Genomic DNA, 16,528 nt, shown 5'->3' on the forward strand with positions numbered 1-16,528 from the left:
GATCTTTTGGATGCATCCATGTATATTTTGTATCCAATGAAGTTGCAGTTACCCTCTTTTCAGTCCTGATTGGAAACATTAATGTATTGCAACCAATTCAATTCTAGTTGTCCACTTAGCAATATCTTAATGTACACATATATGAGCTAGTATTGTATTTTCCATGGTTAACAGTGTTAATTCTGTAATATGGTGCAGAGTAGGTTCTAGTCCTAGAGAACATATGACTCAAGACATCTGCTAGTACGTGAAAGAACAGTTTTTAAGTGTATAGACTGCATTAATTGACGTTCAACTATAAGAGTTTGATATTTTTAATAAAGGAGATCCTCCCCTCCTGTTCCTACTGGATCTGTCTGCAGCATGTGGCATCATTTACCACTGCCATTCCCCATTGCTTAGCAGTGAGCGCAGTACCTAAACAATCGTCCCAATGTGGTTTACTACGAAGTATCCATTCTGCACTTCCCATCAACAGCACTGCATAGAGTGCTGTGTGTGAATGCTTTGCACCCTTGTCCATGTGTAAAGAACAGTGTAAGCCTTGATGCAGAAGCAGCTTATCTCTGAGCAGGACCACCGCAGGCTGAGGGGCAACTTGTAAATGTGACAGCAAAACTCACCCAGCTTGTACTAGATGAACATAGCCAAATTGGCAGGTTCTCAGGCGACATAGAGTGTGTGTTTTTATGTATAGAGCTTAGGAAGGAGTACTTAAGTTATGTTATGTTATGTTAAATGATTATTTATAGAGCGCACAGCTACTCAATTGAGTGTTCCGGCGCTGAAGCAGGATAGAGACCAAGCCAGGTGGGGAAATCCATTCCCAGGAATTTTTACAGGTGAAACAACCAAGTTTTTAGAGATTTCCTGAACAGTAATGTGGTCGCCCAAACAGCATGCACATCCTGTGAACTAACGAACACAGGTGTGATGAACGAGGCCACATGCACATTTAGTTGTGATGAATGAAAGTAATCTACATTTATCATGTTAGATAAAGAGAGTGACAACAGTCTAACATACACTCAGTCAGTTATAGGATAAAGCTTTATTATATTATACATAGATATATACAAACACACACATACACCAATTTATATTTATTTTCGCTGGGCAAAATACCCTCAGAAATTCACAGACGTAAAAAAAAGGTTAAAATAAAGTTATAGGTATGTTGATTAATTCATAATGTTTTACATTTTAAAAAAAACACTGAAATTCCATAGTTATAGTCCCGACCACCAATTAAGCTAGAGAGTTGCACTGCCCCAAAATGGCAACTCTCAATGGCAGTCCAGGGAACCTGGAGGTTATCAGCCCTCGGATCAGCAGTCAAATTCAATTAAACAAACATACATTCAGTAGAACACAATTTTAAAAAGTCTAAATGCTAGGTGGAAATTATTAAAAGGGATTTGTAAGCAGCAGCAAGTGAAGTGTGCAAAGAAGCGCAAGGTAGGGAGGAGAATGGGGTGCCGTGGGCGGAGTAACCCCTTAAGACCCCAAGAGTAACTAACTTTTTCATTTGAGGCATGTGTGGCTGTAGATTAACATGCTGTGAATAGACTGAAAAGCAGTTCTCCTAAAAAGCGGTGGCTAGTCAGTGGGTGTTGCAGTAAAATAAAAGAGTGTACAATTAATTGTCTGACCAATATTAGCCCTTGGCAGGCTAGGACACCCATACAGAAATGTTTTGTGAAAGTGTGTGGTGAGGATCAGGTAGCTGCTTTGCATATATCAACTACTGGGATTATCCCCAAGAACGCCATACATAAATGCTCCTTTCTTTTGAGTAGAGTGTGTTCTAGAAGAAGTAGGTAGAGTTCTATTGGTTTTTGCATAGCATGTCTGGGTTCATTTAACTATCCATCTTCCAATGCCTGACTTGGATAGAGCCTTTTCTATGTGGGGTCCAGAGAAAGCAACAAAAAGTTGTTCTGGTTTTCTAAATGGTCTGGTTCTATCAACGTAGTACATATGGGTTTGTTTTACGTCCATCGTATGGAGACCGGTTTCACAACTCAATCAGGTTGTGGGGAAAAACCTAGAAGGTGAATGGACTGTTAAATGGTAGGTAGAGACCACCTTAGGGAGGAACTGGTGTTGGTGCAGAGGGTAACTCTAACTCTATTGTCTTGGAAGAAAGGTTCTTCCAGGGTTAATGCCTGAAGCTCACTGACATGCCTGAGTGAGGTGACAGCAACAGGGGTGGGCAAAGCTCAGGGAGTGTCACTACGCGGAATTATGCAGAGTTGAATAAAAACTCTGTGGAATTCCGCTCCGCTCTGCCTGTTGTAACTTAGACTGTGGCGGAGCTCGGCCAGCATGTTTCAATGCCCCCTAACTTCTACGGGTCCCTGGCTCCAAAATGGAGATCCTTGAGGTCATTGACAATGCCCTCCCACTGCCTCCTGCATCGGATTCCAGCCTCTAGAGGATTCTGCTGTGCGCTGATGCGTTTTATTGTAAGATTGCTTGATTGATTTAAAACTTATATAGCGCTTACGGATGTATGACGTTACAACGCATACTTTTACAACGCCTACCTTTACAACGCATTTTTTACAACGCAAAATCTTTTACAACGCATTCCATTACAACGCATGCATTTACAACAAACTTTTAAAAACTACCTTTACAACGCATTCCCTTACATCGCATACTACCTTTACAACGCATACCATTACAACGCATAATATTACTTTGCAAGTAAGGTAAGTATTGGATAGTGTAGGGGTAAAAATTACTATTCTAACTCCAGGGGGTGCAACAGTAGGGTAAGTGTTGGATAGTGTAGGGGTCAAAATTACTATTCTAACTCCAGGGGGTGCAACAGTAGGGTAAGTGTTGGCACACAGGGAGGAATGACCCTTTTGAGACTCTCCATGAAAGCTTCGATATCTGGTATCCTGAAGAGCGAGATGTGTTGTCTATTCTAAAGGCAAGCAGCCATGGCGGCTAGATGTAATTATATAGAGGAAAAAGCTAGCTCATAAACCTGCAAGTGATGTAATTAACAGACAATGTTTTGTTTGTACTGTGGCTTTCAATGGTTCAATTTGTTTAGAGTGACAGTAGCAGACAAATCTCTTCCACTTGGCTGTGTAGCAGACGCAGGTGGTAGTTCTACGCGCCTTCTAGTGAATGCTCATGTATTCAGGTAAAAAATTAAGATAGCTCTCTTTGCCACTGAATTCAAGCTAGCCTGGCTGATGAGGGGTGTTACCCCAAAACCGGTCCCAGGATGCTTGGTTCTGGTGCAGGGAAGACCTGGCTTGGCAGTTTGGTTGGACTGTTTCTGTGAGGAACAGGGTCAGGACTGATTTGCATTTGGCTGGGCTTGATCTGGGGTGGCGAAGTGAGCCCAGGAAGGATGATAGATCCAACCCAGATTTAACAGTGACTGGGATGAGTGTCTGAAAAGTTTCAGCGCTCCGTCCTACATCTCCTTGTGTTTGCTGGAAAAGAATAAGATAACCATATTTACTGACATCAGAAGCCAGGTCGCAAAGTTGAAGGACCTGGCATCTGGGTGCTGATTGAGAAGGTCCAGCTTGTTTGGGAGCCTCTCATGCAGAAGCAGTGAGAGCTGAAGCAGTCGTTAACCAGGGGTGGAGTGTCCAAGTGGATTCCACCAGTAGGAACCTGAGGGATGCCTGTCTTAGCCTTCAAACAACAAATGGAAGATGAGGGAGAGGAGAAAAGCTGAGGCAAATATCCCTTACCAATTCATCCATACTGCATTGCCATTTGACTGTGGATGTGGGAAACTGGAGTCGAAGTTTGGGCATTTGGCATTGTCTGCAGTTGCAAAAAGGTCAATCTGCGGGAATCGCCATCTGTGAAAGTAAAGGAAGAGGACTTGCAGATGGAGTTCCCTCTCATGGAGGTAGGCAAAATCATTGTCCATCTCTGGAAGCATTTCCGCCAACAGCCGATCAACACTAGATTGTCCCAGTGACCCTCCACCTAAGACCACTCTAGGACTAAACATTCTTGCAAGGAAGGCATGTGAAGCGTGGCATGAGGTACTATGGCAATGCATGAGGCCATCATGCCAAGGCGGCGCATGACTGTTCTGACTGAGTTGTTAATTTGGTTGAAACAAAGGGAGAAGTGTCTAAAAGGACTAGGTCCTGGCAAGATTTGGATAGGCAATGCTTAATTCCAAGTTGAGAATAGTCTATAGGTAGAGCTGGTTCTGAAGGGAATGGAGTTGGGATTTTGAGGTGTTGATGGTAAACCCTAAGTGATGAAGCAGATGTATTGTGACCTGTGTGGCACTTCTGTTGGATGGCACTGTTGGTAAGCCTATCCTCCACATATAGGAAAACGTGGACTCCCTGTCTGCACAGGTGTGCATCCACTACTGCAAGGCATTTGGGGAACACCTGAGGTGCAGTAGTGACCCCAAATGGGAGAACTATGAACTGATGATTTCCCCTGATCACAAATCTACGATACTGGTGAGCAGTCAGACTTATTGGTATTTGGAAATAGGCATTCCTTAGGTCGAGCTCAGCGATAAATTCGCCTTGCTGGAGAATCGGAATGACATCCTGAGGGGTCACCATGTGAAAATACTCTGAAAGGATGTATTTGTTTAGGGATCTGAGGTCGAGAATGGTCCTGAGGGAACCGTCTTTTCTGGGTATTAGGAAGTACAGCGAGTACACTCCTGTATTTGGCTGATGGCAGGGGACAGGTTTATAGCCTCTTTGAAGAGTAGGGTTTTGATTTCCTCTGTGAGCAGCCGATAATGTTACATTGAAAGTCTGTGTTTGCGAGGTGAAATTGTGGGAAATGTTGAAATGACCTACAGACATTAACAATTTTGGATAATCACCAACACCCACTTGTGAGTGTGCAATGTGGGAAAGAAGCCTTCTAGGCACCCCCAAACAGATGTTGTGTGGTCAGGGAAGAGGCAAATCCGAGTTTGGTGGTGGGTGTAGCTTTTGGGGGGAGCTGCTCTTTTCTAGGTTTCTGGAATTTCTGCACCTATAGGACACTCTAACATAATCTTTGGGAGAGGATTGCTGGCCCTGAGTCTGTTGATTACATGGGCGCTTCAGGGGAGGTGTCATTTGAGCCTCCATGGTAAGGGGTGAGGTAAAAGCAGCTCGGGAGAGGGTGTTTGCAGTGCCCCCATGGCTTTAGGTCTCTCATATCCTTTTTTATTTTTTCTAAAGGTAGGTCTCACCATCAAAGGGCATGTTCACTCGGGTTCTGCAGAACTTCTATCTTAAAGCTAGAGATATGAAGCCAAGCATGTTTGCGAAGCAGATAGCTGGAATTTACCCTCTGAAAGCGGTGTCATGACACCCATGGCACCACAAATAGAGGTGTTTGAGACCAGCTGGCCCTCCAAAACTAACTAATGCCCCCATTTTCTATGTTCTTCAGAGAGGTATTATAGGAGCTCCTCAATTAGGACCCATTGGGCACGATCATATTTTGCAAGAAGGCTAACAGAATTAGCAATGCGCCAGTGGCTAGCTGATTGCACGGCTACATGTTTTCCTGTCGTATCTATGCATTTGTTATCCTTATCTGGTGGCGGGGCATCCCAGCTGGCCTTTGAGTTGACTTGCTTATGGGCAGTGGTGATTACCAGAAAACTGGAGAATTGGATGGGAGCTGATCGTGAATACAAATGGGGTCAGAAGAGGAGACCATACATTTTATTTCCACCTAAGGTGCTAAAACCCTAGATCCGACAAGGTCTTTAAAAATGTTATTGGTGTGACGTAACATGCCCTTGAGCATGGGGAGGTAATGCGTGGAACAGTGACTGGAGGAGAGGGTTTCAAAGAGGGAGTCCTCCGCTAAGGGCACAGTGTGGAGCCCCACCTTATGAAAGGAGGAAGCTGTATGAACGAGTTCCTGAAAGGATGTGGAATCATCTGGAGGGGCGGGACGGGTGGGGTGGGTACTCCCTGGTGGGTCTACATCGTAGGTGCCCCATGTGACACCCTGTTGGGTAGTGTCAAATGTGTCATTCCACCCCAGCTCCCTATTTGTCAGAGTGTGGAGACCCCTGAGGTGTGATGTCAAGGCGGTCCCCTGGAGAAGCATGTGAGGAGGGTGATGGCTGAGGAACAGGACAATTTGATGGCAGTGCATGTGGTAAGGGGGTTGGTAGTCTTATCCACTTTCCTGCATTGTTTTGTCGGAACCTGAATGTTCAAGATCTACTCTGAGGTTCTGTGAATTCTGAACCCGTGGGTTCCATTTTGTGTATGGCAGCCATTTTGTGGTTGCCCTCACATAGGCCATGATTGTGGCTGAAACCAGTCTTTTAAGGACCTGTAGACATTAGCTCGAGTTCATGCTGACTCCTGTTTGACCTGAGTGAACTGACCCTGTTGCCTGAAGCTGACCTTGTTAAACCAGTTGCTGCCCTTTAGCTGATCAAGATTGAGGATCAAAGCACAGGACATTGTAGAGTTTGGTATGCACACACACCCCTTATCTGTTTTATGTTCCTTCTTTTATTGTCTGTTTATGATATGGGTTGTGGTCCTTTTATTATGGGTTTGTCCGGCTTGTGTAAGAAGGAATGTTAGGCATTTTGCATGCTTGCAAAAGCAAGGACTGCCCCTTACTTTTATGCTGAGTTTTGTAACCCTGAGCATATATATAAGGCCTCTGTTCTCTGTATTCCTCAGACTGCCTCATTCAGTTGCTACGGCTACTGTGTGACGTGGCCTCAGTTATTAAATTTAATAAAGATGTCTTTTCATATTTTCAGCTTCTGTGCCAAGTTCTTTTTTATTAGTAAGTATTCCCTGAGAATGAAGATTACAGTTCTTCAAATGGCGCGGCCAACGTGGGCTTCATCAGAGAAGTGACTTTCTGTGGGAGTGATCTGGTCAGAGGACTGAAATCTACTGAAGAGGACGAACTGGATTCTACTAAGGAGGTACTCTGTGCACAGGGATTCTGGAGATTCTTTGATTCTGCAGCCCAGTATATTTCTGATCTTCCTGATTTTGATCCTCCACATGATGTCACTCCTGACTGAGAACCTTTTTGGCGTGAGTATTCTAAAAAAGACCGTTAGGTCATGTAGAACTTGACAGTTAGAATTTGGATAACCTTTTGATTAGTAAAAATAAGAAGTACAAGTGGGTCGCTCCCACGACTTTGTTTGGTTTCTTGGTTTTGATTTGGTTATTGCAATTACCAAAGCCGAGGGGTTTGGTTTCTTGGTTTTTGATTTGGTTATTGCAAATTACCAAAGCCGAGGGGCTTGTATATTTGCGAGTGTATTGGTAGAGATAACCCCTTGAAGTTTGAAGCTCGATTGGTGAGCTATAAGATGCCTAATCTTAGCAAATTTGGGACTGCAGCTTTGGAACTTTGGAATTTGTGTTGGCCAACTTTGGATTTGTATAGGTTTGGATATGCGAATTGCAATTTGTGTAGGCAGGTAATGAGGAGATATTTCTCTATTTGGTTTAGTTGAACGGTGCGCGTACGAAAAGTACCTTAAGCACCACTTTGATTATAATACTTGCGTATTCCGCAGTATTTTTGGCATGCCTGCCTGTAAGCTCACATGGAAAATTGTGTTGCTTTTTTGGAAGGTACCATAGTGTGATGTGAAGTAAATTAGCCGGCCCCCCTAAAGGGAATATCTAAATAGGTTTAGATTTACAAACATATTTCTTCCTTGGTGATTTTATATCCCCAGGGAATAAAAATATGACATAATAGAAAACAAGGATCCTTTGTCCTGCGCAGTTTTATGAATGAAGATATGCAGAATGATTTTGTTTGGTGTTCTGCTAGCCAAAGCTAGTGAATTGAGTGTATTTTCGCTTATTGGACATATTTCAGTCTGTTGGGCTGTTTTTGCAGTCTTTTTGAAACACAATTGAGAAGCGTTTCTTGTAAATATGACTTACAACTAATATTTACAAATGGTTTGGTTTAAGTACAGTCTGTGGGCTGTCCTTAGTTTCTGTCCTGAGTATTGATTTGTGGGTTAAATGTGTGTTTAAATGTCTATGTGGGTTTCCCATTAGTGCAACTTCTGTAAGTACATAGCGATGGCGCTATTCACGAGATGCATGGCTAAAGCGCGCTGTATTGTGTGTCCTGAGTGTTTTTACCCTTTTCTGTTTATGTCTGAAATGAGCCCAATGTCTGTTTGCGGTTTTTCTTGATTTTTTCAGTCTATTAAGCAACATTTTGTAAGCATATTCTTGGGTCTGTAGCGAAATAAAATTGTCCTTTTTAGAAAGAAAAAAATGGCGCAAACATTTTGTCATGTTTCAAGTTAGGCGTCTGTGCTTGGGCCTATAAATGAATGCGTCTAAAAATGATAGGCAAGGGATGCAGCTTGCTCTTATATGTGGAATTATCAAAAATAATTGGGTTTATTAAAAAAATGTATTAATTATGAAAAGTAATAATTAAAAATAAGTTCTACAAAATTCGTTTTTTACTATTCATGAAGCTTAATGCTCATACTATGACATCCAAGCATTCAGTCACAAGTACTTTATTCGGTTACAATCAAATAACCATAAAAGCATACAGAATACAAAATTCATTTCATTAAAATATACACAAGATTGCGCAAAAGATATTACATTAAAAAAGGTTTTTACAATTAAAAAACAAGAACAAAAGTACATTAACCAGTTATAAACGGGAGAAGTGGGGCAGATGGACTGCATCATGGCTATAGCGTCTGTCCTTAGTTAATGATGTTAAACAGAGTTCAACGTATATGCGGTACGGGGGTAGAAGTGATACAATTCTCGTGTTTTTATTTGCCCATCTCCTCTTTGTGGCTCCCAGCTACGCAAATATGGAACGACCTGCCTATCCTTAAAATTGACAATTACCAAATCACCTACCATGTTCTTAGGCCGAGGCCCTATCCACCCCACCCTTCTCACACTCAAAATTCTACCATTGATACTAGTTGGGAGGGGTCTGTTTTTCGTCAGCCAATACTGAACTTTGTTTTTAAGGCCCTGATGGTCTTCAGTTTTCCCAACAGTGAGCTCCGGCACTCCCGATAGGACGCACACATAGGATCCTGCCTCTGGTGGTAAATGTATGCAGTTGTTGGGTTTTACTGGACCCTCGGGATGCTTACCTAGTTGGGTCGGCCGTGCTCTAGAGATAGAGCAGTTGGCTGTAATGCATTTATTAAAAGGCTCCTTACTTTTAGGTGCTCGGGATTCAGGGTCCGATGGTTGACCCAGGGGGGTTTTATGATTGACAACGATGTCATAGGTATTTAAAGCAGCTATGCTCTGAGATTGTTTGTTTGTCAGGTTGTTTACCTCTAGTTCTGCGAGCTTTGCCCCAATTCTCTCTATCCTGTCGATTATCGGGACAAGCAGGTTTTTAAGCATTTCTTCTAGGCTAGCTAGCAGGGTGGCTGGAAGGAGGGATACAGGTTTTTCCAGTAATTGATTGGGGCTCTCAGGGGTGGTGGCAACTGTAACCATAAGTGGTTTTAAGGTGATTTTTGGGTGTTTCGAGGGTCTCCCATTGTAAGCTACACTTTTACGTTTAATACCTTGGACAGGCACCTGTGGACAATCTATCGATTGGATGGTGGGAATTTCTACTAAAGCAACATCCGGGTTTACCGGGGAACTGTTAATGACTTGCCGCGGTTTTCTGGGCTTAGGACTTCCAGAACCCACAGGGCGTGAATAGGGACCAGTCTGTTCATCCTCCTGCGATATAATGTTATACTTAGTGTTACAAATCCCATTTAGCTCTTTCAACAATACAGTGTTCGGCGAATCAAGTGGAGTTGAGGGGGGTCCTTCACAGCATGTGACATCTTTGGGAAGGCTGTGTTCGATAGTAGCAATGGCCGATGTCACCCTGGTTAGATACAGGTCCAGTGTCCCTTTCAAGGATCCACCCTGAGCAGGAGTTTGATTGTAGAGTACTTTAGTCGTCATGGGGCAGCTAAATTCACTCACCCACGCCAGTGAACAGACAGTTTATTAAACTACATCCAAGCATTAAAATTTAATTTAAGTTGTGCTGTACAGCATAATGAGAACATTAGCATATGGAATTTCACTTAGCGCAGGCGTACAAAACTCATTTTTCTAAACATTTACATGGGATATGTCTGATTAAAAATCTCTGTAATTTATAAAGAACATTCTGAGGATGATTAATATGTATCACAAGTATAGGATATTTATTTTTAAGTGCCCCAAACATCAAAGTCAAATTTGGGTAAAATATGCCTTTTAAAACAGCATTCTTGCCATTTATGATAGCTTTAAAGTGCTTTAGGCTTCAGTAAATGCATACATTTAGGTGTAATACAAATTTGCAGACTGTCCCCATTTGGGGTTTGCTTTTAAATGACCCAGTGAGATCCATTTAAGGTTGATGAAATGAGTACCATTGCAACAAGCATTTGTTCTAAAACTGGTTTGTGTGTTATTAGGTTCTGTGAATTATTCACAGTAACTGTTGTTTAATAATCTGGGAATGGAGATAATTTTTAGCGCCTAAAAAGGAGAAATTATTTTTCAAAATAGAGTGAATTATTGCAGGTTAGGAATTAGGAAGGCCTTTCGCCTTTGTCAGCCTCAGAATGAGCAGAAGCTGTGGGCTAGGAGAACAGGCTGCTCAAGTTGCGTTAAGATGCTATCTTTAGTTTTCCTGTAAACAATGGAAGAGGCTGTCATGTTGACATTTGTGACCTTTTAAATTAGGGCCTTGTCTCTGTGGAATGCAGAATGACCTTGCTAAATAGGCCTCTAAAAGGTGGGGTTTCTGGTCTCTAAATAAGAATATTAATAAAATTAAAGAACTTAATTCCAAAGGGAAAAAATATGAAAAAGGTTTCTTTGAAAGTCCCAACACATGATAAATGCTCTGCAGAAATGATATATTTGTATCTCTGCCTCTAAAAATAATGTCTGCTAGTGGCTTTTATTTGACCGAAAATGAAGCATTGCATTAAGTCTTAGACAGAAAATAAGATGAAGCTTTTTATTGAAATTTTGAAGGCTACATGCCTAAGTGAGAACGAATTGTGGCGCAAGGCTAACATGGAGTGTCAGTGAAAGAATTTTACTTTTGGAAAGATAAAAGGGCTTCATGTTGCAAGGTGACTGACAAGATGGTAACAGTTAAGTAATGGAAATTTATTTTTGTGTCTGTTAATGTGTATTATGTTTTGTCTTCTGATTAAAAGTTATAATTGATGTCTGTTTTTATGAGAAATGTCTCTCTTTTGTGTGTTGTGTATTTTTATTTTATTTTTGCTTCTGCCAACAGATCATTCATGGATTGTTATGGGTGATTTTAAGGCTGACAAGACACGTGAGTTAGGTTGGTTGAAATGAGATGTGTTTTTGCGTAACTCCTTTGGAAAGAAATGTCCATGCGTTTTTCATGTTTGTGTATTTGGTTCTATCATGAATTGTTCTTGCTGGTTCTGTGTGTCTGAAAGTTGTATTTGACAGCAGATATCCACTAATTGGTGATCTACTGTCAAAAAGGAGGGTAAGGATTTTAAACCTGACAAATTAAGAAGGCCTCAATAGTGGGTTTTGGGCTGCAGGTTCACAGTGCATAAAGTACAGGACTTGAAGTGGGTGCGTCATCGCTCATTTACATATGTTATTGTCTTGTCTATGTTTTTTGTGCTTGATATACAGCGAGTATATCTAATGGCTTGACATGTCAGTTTTGTGCATTTTTTTGCATGTTTTTGTTTTATGTTGCTGCTTATGATACTATTACAAGTTTACCTGTGTTGTGAAGGGATATACATGACGATGTGTATCCTGCAAACAGTTGGGTAGATTTGCTTTGACACTAAATTTCACAGAAAAACAGACACTTCATCAGTGTATGTCAAATTTGGCTTTAATGGTATTTGAAGGAAAATAAAAAAGAGATATACAGAATCAAAGTGTGTCACATGTTGTTAGTCACGTACTGCCCCTCCCCTTAAGGAACAGGCAGCCCTAAAATTATGTATCCTGAATTGGACGTAAGGATAAATTATAGATCTGTGACTTTTGTGCATGGTGACCTAATTTTTATATTACATTAGTCAGTTTTGTTCTGCTTCCTAAGTAGTGTATGGCCTTGTACCATAAAGGAAACCAGGTTTCATTTTTCCCTGAAGAAGGAACTGGAACATTAGCTGAGATTACAGTATATGGTGTAGCGGCCAGCAGTAGAGTTTAAATTTGTGTATTATTTTGACCTTTTGTGTATCACCCATACTCTTGGTATTGTGTCACATGCCTGACTATCACCCAAGCGCATGGTGCCTAGTTATTGGGATTTTAGCTGTGGCCTAGTTCCATTTCCCTTTTCCATATTCTTTTCACCAGTTAGCCCATTTCTTTATTGTTGGTGAATTATTCAGGTTCATACTTTCAGATTGCAGTAATGTACCATGGACCCTCATCTTATGTATAATTCCCTTTTGTATAACCAGACTGTTTTCCCTGATAATCTGTATTATGCGATTTTTCTTTTGAGATGTTCTAGATAAGGAATTTAGGAACACCTATAGGTAATCATTGAGATAAAATGTGTTTACCCCATTAGACGATGCCACTATGTGTGAGGACATCCATTCAGATAGAATTCCCATGTCGCTATCTACCCTTAGATGGTGGAGGATATGCTCTCACACGGAAACCCAATTGAAGAGCCTAGAGGCACTGTTTTGCCTACTGCCTTTGTTTTTGTATTGCCTTTGAGAATGACAGTGTATTTCAACGCAGAATTGTCCCATGGCGTATGGCCACTCCTTTGAAGATTGCAGGCCACCTGTTTTCAGTCCCCTTGTTATACAATGAACTGTTTAAAGCATTGCACTTGCTCCATCAGACGGCATTGGACGTCACAGAACCAGAATTTCAGTGCAAAAGAGCGCCTGTCATGTGCTGGTAACCTCTGACAGTGTGCAGTCCCTTGAGCCCCTTGGCCTGACTTATGGCCACACACACACCCCTCCCCTTTTCCTTTGCTCCAACGGAAGTGCAGTGCACAGGAGAATCCAAGATTGGCAAAAGGCACTCCATTCTGGTGCCCATGAAAGAGCAGCCTGAGCGTCCTCTGACACTGAATGATGAGTGTTGGAGTCTGAGAATGGTACCGGGTCTGCACGAGATGATTTGTGCTCATGATCAATGAAGATCATGCTATCTGTAGTGTCTGCCGCAGAGGAGAGATACTGGTGCACTGCCATGAGACATTGAGACTTTCGAATGAGCTATGAGTGTTTGCCAGGAGGGCACTCCAACGGATACTGAGAAGCACCATTTACATGAAGGACCTGAATGAAGAGGCCCATGCGGAAGAAACAACAAAAGAAGATTTGATGGACAATAGAAGCCTGCCAGAGAGGCTTTTGAACGGACTCTGGGCATAGTTGGTTTCACAAGTGGTTTCCGTGCGATTGCAAATAATGGGTTTTAGGAGACTGATTCTTATTATTTTGCTGGCATTGTTTTAAAGTAGTATTCTGTTTAGTTAAAGCAGAATAAAGTCCATTCTCTGTGGAAGAGTATTCCCTTTTCGCCTCTCGCCACTGTTTCATCTGAACATATAATAAATTACTGAAATGCATAGGAGCCATAGAGCCATAAAAATGTTACTAGATAATTTTAGGATTTGCTTTCTGCTTAGGGTTGTGAAAAACGATAAATTTTGTTTGTAATAGTGGTCATTACTTTCTCCTGTTCTCCTATATGTTCTTACAAACGTGTTTTCTAGTGTTTGTAAGCATGATGTTGTCTCTGATGGGTGGGATTGTTTTTGCTACCCAGTTGACATCTGTACACACCTCCCAACCTATGTCTCTTCCTACTACTACTTCTTTGCATTCTTTCCATACTTTACCTGAACATGAACTGGTTAGGAGGTCAGAGTTTACTAATAATTCCTTTGTACAGCTTCTGCATCAACACCAGTTAGTAATGAACACCACTAATTGTTGGGTGTGTGGTCTTATGCCACATACTACAGATAGAGGTATTCCCTATTTTTGGTTCTGCCATTTAGTTACAATGGGTCTGTATGGACATATCAGACAATGTTTATTTATGCCAACAAAGTCTATCCCTTGTGTTCCATGAAAGATAACTCGAGTAATAGTGCCTTAGTGAAGGGAATAACGGATAATATTGATATCGATTCAGACACAGACTGAGTGATTGCCTATGTAAGGGCAAAAGGAGGGTCTGAGGTTCTGTGAATTCTGAACCCGTGGGTTCCATTTTGTGTATGGCAGCCATTTTGTGGTTGCCCTCACATAGGCCATGATTGTGGCTGAAACCAGTCTTTTAAGGACATGTAGACCTTAGCTCGAGTTCATGCTGACTCCTGTTTGACCTGAGTGAACTGACCCTGTTGCCTGAAGCTGACCTTGTTAAACCAGTTTCTGCCCTTTAGCTGATCAAGATTGAGGATCAAAGCACAGGACATTGTAGAGTTTGGTATGCACACACACACCCCTTATCTGTTTTCTGTTCCTTCTTTTATGGTCTGTTTATGATATGGGTTGTGGTCCTTTTATTATGGGTTTGTCCGGCTTGTGTAAGAAGGAATGTTAGGCATTTTGCATGCTTGCAAAAGCAAGGACTGCCCCTTACTTTTATGCTGAGTTTTGTAACTCTGAGCGTATATATAAGGCCTCTGCTCTCTGTATTCCTCAGACTGCCTCATTCAGTTGCTACGGCTTCTGTGTGACGTGGCCTCACTTATTAAATGTAATAAAGATGTCTTTTCATATTTTCAGCTTCTGTGACAAGTTCTTTTTTATTAGTAAGTATTCCCTGAGAATGAAGATTACAGTTCTTCAACTCAAAGGACAGCTGAGTTTCCGAGGGTGGAGCAGGAGGACCTGAAGGATGGGCAAGGATGCAGCCCACCTGGGTGACTAAGTGTTTCTGCCTTGAGTCGAGCTGTTCCTGCATCTTATGTAGAATCAGTTTGACTCCATCTGAGTCAAACTTGTTGGTCGACGCCGAAGTCTTCGACTCTGATGGTGCCTTTAGTGCTGGTTTGTGCAGAGGATCGGCTTGGTGGTGGTGTGGTCAGCACCAAAGCGGTCAGTCTCAAAGGCTTCTTCGGCACAGGGCCAGACTTGGCTGGGCGTTGGACGCCGGTTTGCCAGTGCTGATCATGGCCTGAAGGCAGTGGTGGTTTGAAAGGCTGTATCTAGTGTTTCAGAGTGGCTGAGTGCCCTTTGGCTGAAGGGCTGCTCAGGGTGAGTGATGTGTGGAGGGTAAGGGGGTGCTGTACTCACTGACTGCTGAGCTTGTCGGAAGGTCCTCAATCTACCGGCCGGAGACAGAACTTTTTCCAGGGGAGAAAGCCTCTTCTTACGCAGCTGACAAATGTGAGTGTTGCTTCCCCTCAATGTTCACAAGGTCAAAGTGCCCTGGGATGTCGTTTCCGCCCCTATGTGACCTCACGAGTTGACTAGCGCGACTGTCACAAAGATTCTTTTTAGAGCAGAAGGAACAGAAAGTGTTGCATGAGGCCTGGTTGTGTTTGGTGGCAGGCACAGACTGTAGTTCTGACTGAGATCGGTCTGGGGATATTTTGGGTGGCAGCCAGGACCATATTGAAATGGCGTCTGTTTAATCTTCATTGGGGCATGGTGGAAAGATGCGATGGAGAGACAGGAACGGGACCATACAGGAGAGGCCCAGGAGGCGGCCAAGGCCAACCTGGACCCCGCTCGAGCAAAGTATTCAAACATTGATTCAAGATGGAAAGCAAGGTAGACTTGATCAAAGTACAGTGCCGACCTAGGGAAGGAACTGTGTTGACGCAAAGCACAGGAGCACAAGTCCGAATCCGATTGCAGAAAGAAAATAATCTGACAGTGGAGTCGATGAACATGCATATTATTGCATAGTGTCTCAAAAGACTTCGAAGAAGAAAAACAGCTTGCAGACAACCAGGTCCAGCTGGGCAGTGGGAATATGCACAGCATGTCGAGTTACAGCCACACATGCCTCTAACATACACACATACATATATATCACTGAAAGAAACAAAGGTTACAGGGACGTTATAGTTAGGCTGACGTTTCACTCGTACAAAACCAGAGAAATTCAGCCGTTATTGTTAGTGAGCTAACTATAACTCGTGCCTCCGCAATACACTGCTCATATATTACATCACTCATGAGATGGTCAGTGACATCACTGATGACATCTCAAAATAAACTGATCACATCATCCAGTGACTGAGTGTTTTTAAAACGTGTATGAGTTATAAATATATATACCAAGGTGAACTGGTGAATCAGTGGATGTATAAATGCATGCATGGATGATTCAGTCGGTGTGTGACTGACTGTATAAGTGAGTGATTAGGCGTCTCAGTGAATTTATGGGTGAGTGACTAGGTTGTGTGAATTTCTGTTTCAGTCTGTCAGTTGCTGTCTAATTGGCTGTATGGGTTGGTGTGTGGGTACATGAGTGGCTGTAAGGGTGATTGGTTGGTTGTCTGAGTACCTATATGGGTGTATGAGTGT

The 16,528-nt window shown here is 42.3% G+C and overlaps 1 protein-coding gene across 1 annotated transcript in view; it reads right to left on the reverse strand.

Annotated features, from left to right (window-relative positions):
• The window catches only part of ADGRB2 (adhesion G protein-coupled receptor B2), a 1,067,283-nt gene that overhangs the window by 497,761 nt on the left and 552,994 nt on the right, over positions 1–16,528 (reverse strand). The window lies entirely within an intron of this gene.

The sequence above is a fragment of the Lissotriton helveticus genome, chromosome 3_1 (assembly GCF_964261635.1).
Source record: "Lissotriton helveticus chromosome 3_1, aLisHel1.1, whole genome shotgun sequence".
In the NCBI taxonomy this organism is placed as follows: Eukaryota; Metazoa; Chordata; class Amphibia; order Caudata; family Salamandridae; genus Lissotriton; species Lissotriton helveticus.